Below are 10,880 nucleotides of genomic sequence, written 5' to 3' on the forward strand. Positions count from 1 at the left end.
GGGATGAGGTTAGTTGGTAGGAGATGGGGGTGCGGCTTGAGGTGGGAGGAGGGGATAGGTGGGAGGAAGAACAGGTTAGGGAGGCAGGGACGAGTTGGACTGGTTTTGGGATGCGGTGGGGGGAGGGGAGATTTTGAAACTTGTGAAATCCACATTGATACCATTGGGCTGCAGGGTTCCCAAGCGGAATATGAGTTGCTGTTCCTGCAACCTTCGGGTGGCATCGTTGTGGCACTGCAGGAGGCCCAGGATGGACATGTCGTCTGAGGAATGGGAGGGGGAGTTGAAATGGTTCGCAACTGGGAGGTGCAGTTGTTTAGTGCGAACCGAGCGTAGGTGTTTTGCAAAACGGTCCCCAAGCCTCCGCTTGGTTTCCCCGATGTAGAGGAAGCCACACCGGGTACAGCGGATGCAGTATACCACATTGGCAGATGTGCAGGTGAACATCTGCTTGATGTGGAAAGTCTTCTTGGGGCCTGGGATGGGGGTGAGGGAGGAGGTATGGGGGCAGGTGTAGCACTTCCTGCGGTTGCAGGGAAAAGTGCCGGGTGTGGTGGGGCTGGAGGGGAGTATGGAGCGGACAAGGGAGTCATGGAGAGAGTGATCCCTCCGGAAAGCAGATAAGGGTGGGGAGGGAAAGATGTCTTTGGTGGTGGGGTCGGATTGCAGATGGCGGAAGTGTCGGAGGATGATGCGTTGGATCCGGAGGTTGGTGGGGTGGTACGTGAGGACGAGGGGGATTTTTTTTGGTTCTTATTGCGTGGACGGGGTGTGAGGGATGAGTTGCAGGAAATGCGGGAGACACGGTGGAGGGCGTTCTCGACCACTGAGGGGGGGGACGTTACGGTCCTTGAAAAACGAGGACAACTGAGATGTACGGGAGTGGAATGCCTCATCCTGGGAGCAGATGCGGCGGAGGCGAAGGAAAAGTTAAATCAAATTGATTTAATACTGTAAAGGCTGATGTGTAAGAAATATATCCTACGATAGTCATGATGCACTGAATGGTGAAGCAGGCTCGAGGAGTCAAACAGCTTACTCCTTTTGCTATTTGTTATGGTCTTACAGATTTATATCAGCTCATCTGTAGCATATACTTGTACTAAACAATGATTAGATTTTAAAGTATTTTGGCAATTTTTGCCAACAGAATAGGGACATTTAAATGACTCTTGGATAGGCACATGGAGGATAGTAAAATGTAGGGTATGCAGGGTAGATTGATCTTAGAGTAGAATAATAGGTTGGCCAACATCGTGGGCTGAGGGCTTGTACTGTGCTGTACAGTTCTATGTTCTATGTTCTAATTCAAAGTAGACTGAACTAGTTGAAAAACTTTGACAACGTGTGTCTTTCTTCAGCAATAATCTAAACTTATTCAACTGTGTGTTAGGGAAGTTATTTTGAATTAGTATTTCAAAATCATATGGGCATTAACAATTTTACAGAATTTACAGAATTTCTGATGTAGGCTTAGAGATGATAAGCTTTTTTTCAAAAGGAAAACAGTATTGCATGGTTGAGTTATAGTTAAAAAAAACTCCTGAGTTACAAAGAATCAAAAAATATTTTCACTGCGCCATACTCACCGGTTTTGGGTTAGGGTAGAGAAGCGGAGGCCTAACAATTCCAGAGAGGTCAAAACCATCCTCCTTCCATTGAATGTCAATGAAATATTTCCTAACTGTAACAAAAAGAGAGTCAGAGCATTTTGCTGTTGGTTCTTGCTATGCACTCAAAGCAATACAGCACAATAATGCTTTGAAAAATGCATTTGCACCCTTTGTAAATTTTCATATAATGAAATAAAACATCAAATAGCTGCACTTCTTCTATAATAACATGGCTTGTGCTTTAATGAATTATATTTTAATATGTGCAAGCACATAAAAAGCAAAAGCAAAATATTGTGAATGCAGAAATCTGAAACAAAAGCAGAAAGTGCTGGTGATATTCAGTGGACATATTCAGTATCTATAGAAAGAGACCTTTAACCAGAGATGTAACAGGACTTTAAGAAAATAAAAGGCAGGGAAAAGTGGAAGTGGAGATAAACTATAAAAAAAAGGAGGCTTCCTATTGGAGGGAAGGTAGAGGAGATTAGAGAGCAAAATGAAATGGAAACAAACAATGAGCAGCTGCAAGTGATAAGTGCAGAATCAGTCATAGAGTCATAGATATACAACATGGAAATGGACCCTTCAGTCCAACTCGTCCATGCCAAACAGATATCCTAAATTAATCTAGTCCCATTTGCCAGCATTTGGCCCATATCCCTCTAAACCCTTCCTATCCATGTACCCATCCAGATGCCTTTTCAATGTTCTAATTGTACCAGCCTCTACCACTTCTTCTGGCAGCTCATTCCACACCACCCTCTGCATGAAAACTTCACCCCTTAAGTCCCTTTTAAATCTTTTCCCTCTCACATTAAACCTATGCCCTTTAGTTTTGGACTCCCGCACCCCGGGGAAAAGACCTTATCTATACACCCTATCCATGTCCCTCATGATTTTATAAACCTCTACAAGGTCACCCCTCTGCCTCTGATGCTCCAGAGAAAATAGCCTCAGCCTATTCAGCCTCTCCCTGTAGATCAAACCCTCCAACCCTGGCAACATCCTTGTAAATTCTTTCTGACCCTTCCAAGTTTCACAACATCCTTCCTTTAGCAGGGAGACCAGAATTACACACAGGATTCCAATAGTGGCCGAACCAATGTCCTGTACAGTGACATGACCTCCCAACTCCTATACTCAAAGCACTGACTAATAAAGGCAAGCGTACCAAACACTGCCTCCACTGCCCAGTCTACCTGCGACTCCACTTTCAAGGAACTATGAACCTGCACTCAAAGGTCTCTTTGTTCAGCAACACTCCCCAAGATGCAGCTCCTCACATTTATCTAAATTAAACTCCTTGGCCCATTGGCCCATCTGATCAAGATCCTATTGTACTCTGAGGTAACGTTCTTCACTGTCCACTACACGTCCAATTTTGATGTCATCTGCAAACTTACTAACCATACCTCCTATATTCACATCCAAATCATTTATATAAATGATGAAAGCAGTGGACCCAGCACCGATCCTTGTGGCACATCGCTGGTCACAGGCCTCCAGTCTGAAAAGTAACACTTCACCACCACCACACTGTGTCTCATACCTTTGAGCCAGTTCCATACCTAAATAGCTAGTTCTCCCTGTATTCCATGTGATTTAACCTTGTTGACCAGTCTACTATGCGGAACCTTGTCGAATGCTTTACTGAAGTCCATATGGATCACATCCACCATTCTGCCCTCATTAATCCCCTTTGTTACTTCTTCAAAAAACTCAATTAAGTTAGTGAGACTCGATTTCCCATGCACAAAGCCATGGTGACCAATTCTAATCAGTCCTTGCCTTTCCAAATACATGTATACCTCATCCTCAGGATTCCCTCCAATAACTTGCCCACCACTGATGTCAGGCTCACCAATCTATAGTTCCCTGGCTTTTCCTTACCACACTTCTTAAAAAGTGGCACAATGTTTGCCAACCTCCAGTCTTCTGGCACCTCACCTGTGGTTTTCGATGATACAAATATCTCAGCAAGAAGCTCAGCAATCACTTCCCAAGCTTCCCACAGAGTTCTAGGGTACACCTGATCAGGTCCTGGGGATTTTAAGATGTCCAGCACCACCACCATCTAGTATGGACACTTTTCAAGATGTCGCTATTTATTTCCCCACATTCTTTGTTCTATGTCCTTCTTAACAGTAAACACTAATGCAAAATACTTATTTAATATCTCCCTTTTCTCTTGCTGTTCCAAATGTAGGTGGCCTTGCTGATCCTTAAGGGGTCCTGTTCTCTCCCTAGTTACCTTTTTGTCCTTAATGTCTTTGTCTAATCCCTTTAGATTCTCCTTAACCCTATTTGCCAAAGCTATCCCATGTCTCCTTTTTGTCCTCCTGATTTCTGTCTTGTGTATATTCCTACTGCCTATATACTCTTCTAGGGATTCACTCAATTCCTGCTGTCTTACCTGATATATGTTTCCTTCTTTTTCTTGACCAAAACCTCAATTTCTCTAGTCATCCAGCATTCAGCCTGGCCCTTCATCCTAATAGGAACATACTGTCTCCAGACTCTTGTTATCTCATTTTTGAATGCTTCCCATTTTCCAACTGTCCCTTTGCCTGTCCCCAATCAACTTTTGAAAGTTCTTGCCTAATAACATCAGAATTGGCCTTCCTCCAATTTAGAACTTTAATTTTTAGATCCGGTCCCCCACTGACACCTCAGTCACCTGCCCTGCCTTATTTCCCAAGAGTAGGTCAAGTTTTGTACCTTCTTTAGTAAGTACATCCACATAGTGAATAAGAAAATTCCCTTGAACACACTTAACAGATTCCTCTCCATCCAAGCCCTTAACACTTATGGCAGTCCCAGTCTATGTTTGGAAAGTTATCCCCCACCATAACCATCCTGTTGTTCTTACAGGTAACTGAGATCTCCTTACAATCCCAACAAGATGATCATCCCTTTCTTATTTCTCAGTTCCACCCAATAACTCCCCAGGACATATTCCCAGGAATATCCTCCCTAAGGACAACAGTAATGTTATCCCTAGTCAGAAACAACACTCCCCCTCCTCTCTTGTTCCCCATTCTATCCTTCCTAAAGCATCTATACCCTGGTACATTAAGCTGCCAGTCCTGTCCATCCCTGAGTCATGTGCCTGTAATTGCTATGATATCCCAGTCCCATGTTCCCAACTATGCCCTGAGTTTATCTGCCTTACTGTTAGGCCTTTCACATTGAAATAAATGCAGTTTAATTTACCAGTCCTACCTTGTTCTCTGCTTTGTTCCTGCCTGCCCTGACTGTTTGATTTACTTCTTTTCCTGACTCTACCAGTCTCAGACTGATCTCTTTCCTCACTATCTCCCTGGGTCCCACCCCCCACTTACTAGTTTAAATCCTCCCGAGCAGCTCTAGCAAATCTCCCCGCCAGTATATTAGTCCCCTTCCAATTCAACTGCAATCTGTCTTCTTTATACAAGTCACTTCTACCCCAGAAGAGATTTACAATGATCCAAAAATGTGAATCCTTCTCCCCTGCACAAGCTCCTCAGCCACACATTCATCTGCTCTATCCTCATATTCATACCCTCATTAGCTTGTGGCACCGACAGTAATCCAAATATTACTACTCCCAAGGACCTCCTTTTTAAATTCCTTCCTAACTTCCTATATTCTCTCCTCAGAATTTCATCCTTTTCTCTTCCTATGTCATTAGTTCCAATGTGTACAATGACCCCCTGCTGGTCCCTCTTGCATTTGAGAGTATTCTGCACCCTCTCTGAGATATCCTTGATCCTGGCACCAGGGAGACAACACGCCATTCTGTTGTTTCGCTGTCAACCACAGAAAAGTCTGTCAGTGCCTCTGACTCGAGAGTCCTCGATCACAATTGATCGCTTGGAACCTGGCGTACCCCTCATTACATTACAGCCAGTCTCAGTCCCAGAAACCTGGCTGTCAGTGTTACATTCCCCTGAGAGTCCATCGCCCCCTATATTTTCCAAAACAGCAATTTGTTTGAGATGGGGATAGCTGCAGGAGAGTCCTGCACTACCTGCCTCCCCCTCCTACCTATCCTGCAGGTAACCCATCAACCTCACTGTATCTTCAGTTTATCTCCCTTCCCACAACTGCCATCCGTCACACCCCCTAGCTCCTGTAAATTCCTCATTGCCTCTAACTGCCACTCCAACCAATCCATGTGATCCGATAAGATTCACAACCAAACATGCTTCCTACATACATAATCATCAGTAACATGGAAACTCTCCCTAATCTCCCACATCTGACAGGATGAGCACATCATTCTACTAAAGGCCATCTTTGTACCTTAACAATCTACAGACCCAGAAAATAATAGTCTTACTGCTCTAAAAACACTACTCCAGGCTTGCTCAGTACCTTTTTTTAATACTTTTAAAAGTTTAATCAAGACACAGATCTCAATAAAAACATATAATCAAAAAAAGAACCCACTCTACTCACTATTGTAGATTTACTAAAGATAACAATAAGGTTACACTTTAAAACCAGCCACTTAGCTGCTGAAACAAAAAACAAAGTTGCTGGAAAAACTCAGCAGGTCTTACAGCATCTTTGAAGGGAAAAACACAGTTAACGTTTCGGGTCCAATGTTCTGAGGAAGGGTTACCAGACCCGAAACGTTAACTCTGATTTTTCCTTCACAGATGCTGCCAGACCTGCTGAGCTTTTCCAGCAACTTTGTTTTTGTTCCTGATTTACAGCATCCGCGGTTCTTTCGGTTTTCACTTAGCTGCTGCCCTGCTATGAGCTCCCACACACAGGTTTTTCCAAGGTCAGCTGTGAATTTTGTTGTTTATTTTCCTTTGAAGTTGACACCAAGTAACTGTGAAGGTTACTGCTGGGTCAGACATCAGTGTAGGTTTCTTTCTCCATTTGAATCACTGCCCATGTGGTCCCTGCCCTTTCTCTTCCTTCCTCCTTTTTAAAGTGCTGTTGCTTTTTTCCCCAAAGTCCCAACCAAATGCAACAGCTTATAAAACAGTAACTACTGTTCCTAGAATCTGAGGAAACAGCTCCAATACTGAAGGTACCACATAAAAGGAGCAGCTCTTCCAGTTACAATTATTTTCCCCATCCTCTAAACCATTCACGTATTCAGTCTCATAAGGGAGCAGTGTAATGATCTGAAATTGTTTCACAGAGCTCCGTTAAAATGCTGAAGGAGATTGAGAGCAGAGAGTTTAGACTGAGAGTGGAGTGGATGTTATATATAAAATGCCTTTGGTCACCTCTCTAAAGTCTTTTCCAAATTCTGTTTTGTGGTGCTCCCTTACCCTGTGCATTGCACCCAGAGATGTGAATAATTCATTCAGCACTGAAGATCAAGAAGACTCAGACTGAAGGATGTTATGAAGATATGCATATTTATGTACAGCAAGAAATAAAATTCTTTTTCAGGTACCTAGTGGTAATTTACTTTCAAAAGTATTCTTACTAATGGTTTCACTTTATTTTCTGCTTCTTTGAAATACTTTTCATAGCCTCATCATTGAAGTCACATTACAAATTTAAGTTTTCACTATTTATGCTGGTCTTGAATTAATTCTGTGTTCGTGCCAAAAGGATCATGATACTTTGGGTAACAATGAGTTACATGAAGAACTAGAAAAAGCCTGTAGCCCCCTTTTACAGCTTTCTCTCAGTCATAGAATCCCTACAGGGTGGGAGCAGGCCATTAGGCCTATTGAGACTACATTGACCCTCCAAAGAGCATCCCACCCAGACCCACCCCATCCCTATTACCCTGCATTTCCCATGGCTAATCCACCTTGACTGGACACTATGGGCAATTTAGCATGGTCAATCCACCTAACCAGCACATCTTTGGACTGTGGGAGGAAACCAGAGTATTCAGAGGAAACCCACATAGACACAAGGAGAATGTGCAAACTCAACACAGACAGTCACCTGAGACTGGAATCGAACCCAGGTCCCTGGTGCTGTGAGGCAGCAGTGCTGTACACTGAGCCACCATGCTGCCCCAGCATCTGAGTACATTGCCAGCCATTAAGACAGCCCAATCCCGAACTAGAGGACTTGACATGCAAGTTTACCTCTTACATCTGCTCAAGGGCTCTGTTCAAACAACAACCAGAGTCGCAAAACTGCAGAAAATAAAGGAATATTTCTGATGTTTTATTGGAGTAATTTGAATGTTTTTTCTAGTTATCTATGCTGAGACCTCTAGGATTTTTTTGTTCATCTGAATACATTTTTATGGTGTAATATATTAATAATTGAAAAGTTTTCTTGATCTCAAGCTCTTAAACATGTTTGTTTAAGGAGCAGGAGATTTAATTTTAATAGTTAAAAAAGATAAACGGATGGTGTGAATTTGTAGCTGTCCTAGGGCTGTGATTGTTTCCATGATGCAACCTCATTTGGCACACTCATTAAGGAGATTCACAGGAAATCTGAACATAACTTGGAATTAGCAAAATGTAACAACAAGAACAGTGCCGGAGAAACTCAGCAGGTCAGGCAGCATCTGTGTACAGAGAAAGCAGAGTTAATGTTTCAAGTCCAGTGGCCTTTCTTCAGAACTGATGGTAGCTAGGAAAAGGTGGTAGATATGTTGAAGATAGGGTTCAGGGTGGGAGTTGGGGGAGAATAAGGTGGGGACAGAGCCCAGAGAGAGAGCGAGAAAGACAGTTAGGCAGACAAAGGGATGATGGTCATAAGCCAGGGAAGGAGAAAAGCTGATAATGTGGACTGTAAGCACGTGAAAATGGGTTGGCTGTGCTGAAACAAGCCAGTGTCATGACACGGCCTGGAGTGTGAGTGTGGCTAAAGGACCTGAAATGAAGTGTTCTGTTTGACATGAGTAAAATGCATGTAGGGATCAATGAATTTTTAGATCCAGCTTCAAGCAGCACTCCTTTGACAAATTCCAGAAGGTTGTGGCTAATGTGCACAAATGAGGGTTAGCAGAGTGAAACTTTAACTTTCATACTCCAAGAAGGAGCTCTTTATAGTGTAAGTTAATCCTCCTTCTTTGGCCTATGTTTTCCAATCAGCCTTTTTCCAATTCTGATCAGTCCAACAAAAGACACTAACATTTAGAGGAGTTGTCCCCAAGAATTTCCTGGCCAGAAGCGTTATCATCCAAAGCAGCACAGAAGAATCCTGAAATCCACGAAGATAGGAGAAAGGCAAGTGTGGAAAGTCGATGAGTTCAGATGAGAAGGAACGTGACGGACACCTGAACGTGCTGAAGGACGCCGTCCTAAGAACAGGATACGATGCTCAACTCATCGATTGCCAGTTCTGACGTGCCACGGTGAGAAACCATAATGACCTCCTCAGAAGACAGACAAGGGACACGACCAATAGGGTACCCTTCGTTGGCCAGTACTTCCCGAGAGCAGAGAAACTATGCCATGTTCTCCTCAGCCTTTACCACATTACCTCATCAAGATCTTCCCCATACCTCCACTTCTTGCCTTCAAACAACCGCCAAACCTTAAACAGCCCATTGTTCACAGCAAACTACCCAGCCTTCAGGACAACATCGACCACAACACTATACAGCCCTGTCATGGCAACCTCTGCAAGACATGTCAGATCATCAACATGGACACTACCATCACACGTGGGAACACCACCCACCACATACACGGCAGATACTCATGTGACTCGGCCAATGTTATCTCTCTCAAACGCTGCAGGCAAGGATGCCCCGAGGCATGGTATATTGGTGAGGCCGTGCAGTCGCTATGACAACAGATGAATGGACATTGCACAACAATCACCAGACAGGGATGTTCCCTCCCCGTTGGGGAACACTTCAGTGTCAGGGACATTCGGCCTCGGATCTTCAGGTAAACATCCTCCAAGGTGGACTTCGAGATACACAACAATGCAGAGTCACCGAGTAGAGGCTGATAACCAAGTTCGGTACCCACGAGGATGGTCTCAACCAGGATCTTGGGTTCATGTCGCACTCGATGTCGGTTTAGAGGAATATGGGCCTGGAGTAAGCAGGTGGGACTAGTTTAGTTTGGGATTATGTTTGGCATGGAGTAGTTGGACCGAAGGGTCTGTTTTCGTATTGTGTGACTCTATGACTCTACAGTGACCCCACTACATTATACACTCACAGACACACACACGCACTCCCTCTCTCCCTCTCACACACACACTCTCTCTCACACAGATATACACACACATACACACTCTCTCACTGACACACACACACACGCACAGACACACACACACACGCAGACACCCTCTCTCTCTCTCAAACACACACACACTCAAACACACACTTTGTCCCCTACACACACACACACACACTCTCTCTCACTGACACACTCACACACACCCTCTCTCTCTCTCAAACACACACACACTCAAACATACACTTTGTCCCCTACACACACACACACCCTCTCCCACACACACATTCTCTGCCACCGTGTGTCCACACACACACACACCTCTCTCCCCACCACACACGCTTTTTGTAGACACACACATTTGTAGACAGTCAATGTGGCATTGAACAAATTCCTTGTTTAGAAATATAACCAGCCTGATTCCAAGTTAAAATACAGACAGATTCTAAACAAGGCCTCACACCTAAAATGCATTGCCTGACCTGAGATGTCACCTCTGGAATACTGATAAGGCCTTTAGGTATCTCGGAGCAGAGACTGGAAAGAAATTCTGGGATATGAATATTAATCCTTGCTAACTGATTAAAGATTTAACAGCTATCCCAGGTTTGTTCAGTACATTCTCATCAGTTCTATGACCCTTCGATCTTTTACTTATAAATTCTGTGTCTGATGACACCTCTCTCGCTGACACCTGAAGAAGGAGCGTGTCTCCAAAAGCTTGTGTTTTTATATAAACCTACCAGACTATAACCTGGTATTGTGTGATTTCTGACCTTGTCCAACCTGGCACCAACACATCATGGTGTGGGACAGGCAGGGGGAGGGGGCGGGGCCCGGGGCGAGTGGGGTGGGTCCCAGGGGTGAATGGGGCGGAGCCCGGGATGAGTGGGGCGGGGCCCAGGGTGTGTGGGGCGGGGCCCGGGGTGAGTCGGGTGGGTCCCAGGGGTGAATGGGGGCGGAGCCCGGGCGGATGGGGCAGGGATAGTAGGAACTGCAGATGCTGGAGAATCCGAGACAACGAGGTGCAGGGGTGATGGGGCGGAGCCCGGCTGTGTGGGGCGTGGTTCCGGTGATGGGGTGGAGCCCGGCGGTGTGGGGCGTGGTCCCGGTGATGGGGCGGAGCCCGGCTGTGTGGGGCGTGGTC

The sequence above is a fragment of the Rhincodon typus genome, chromosome 21, assembly GCF_021869965.1.
Source record: "Rhincodon typus isolate 14 chromosome 21, sRhiTyp1.1, whole genome shotgun sequence".
NCBI lineage: Eukaryota > Metazoa > Chordata > Chondrichthyes > Orectolobiformes > Rhincodontidae > Rhincodon > Rhincodon typus.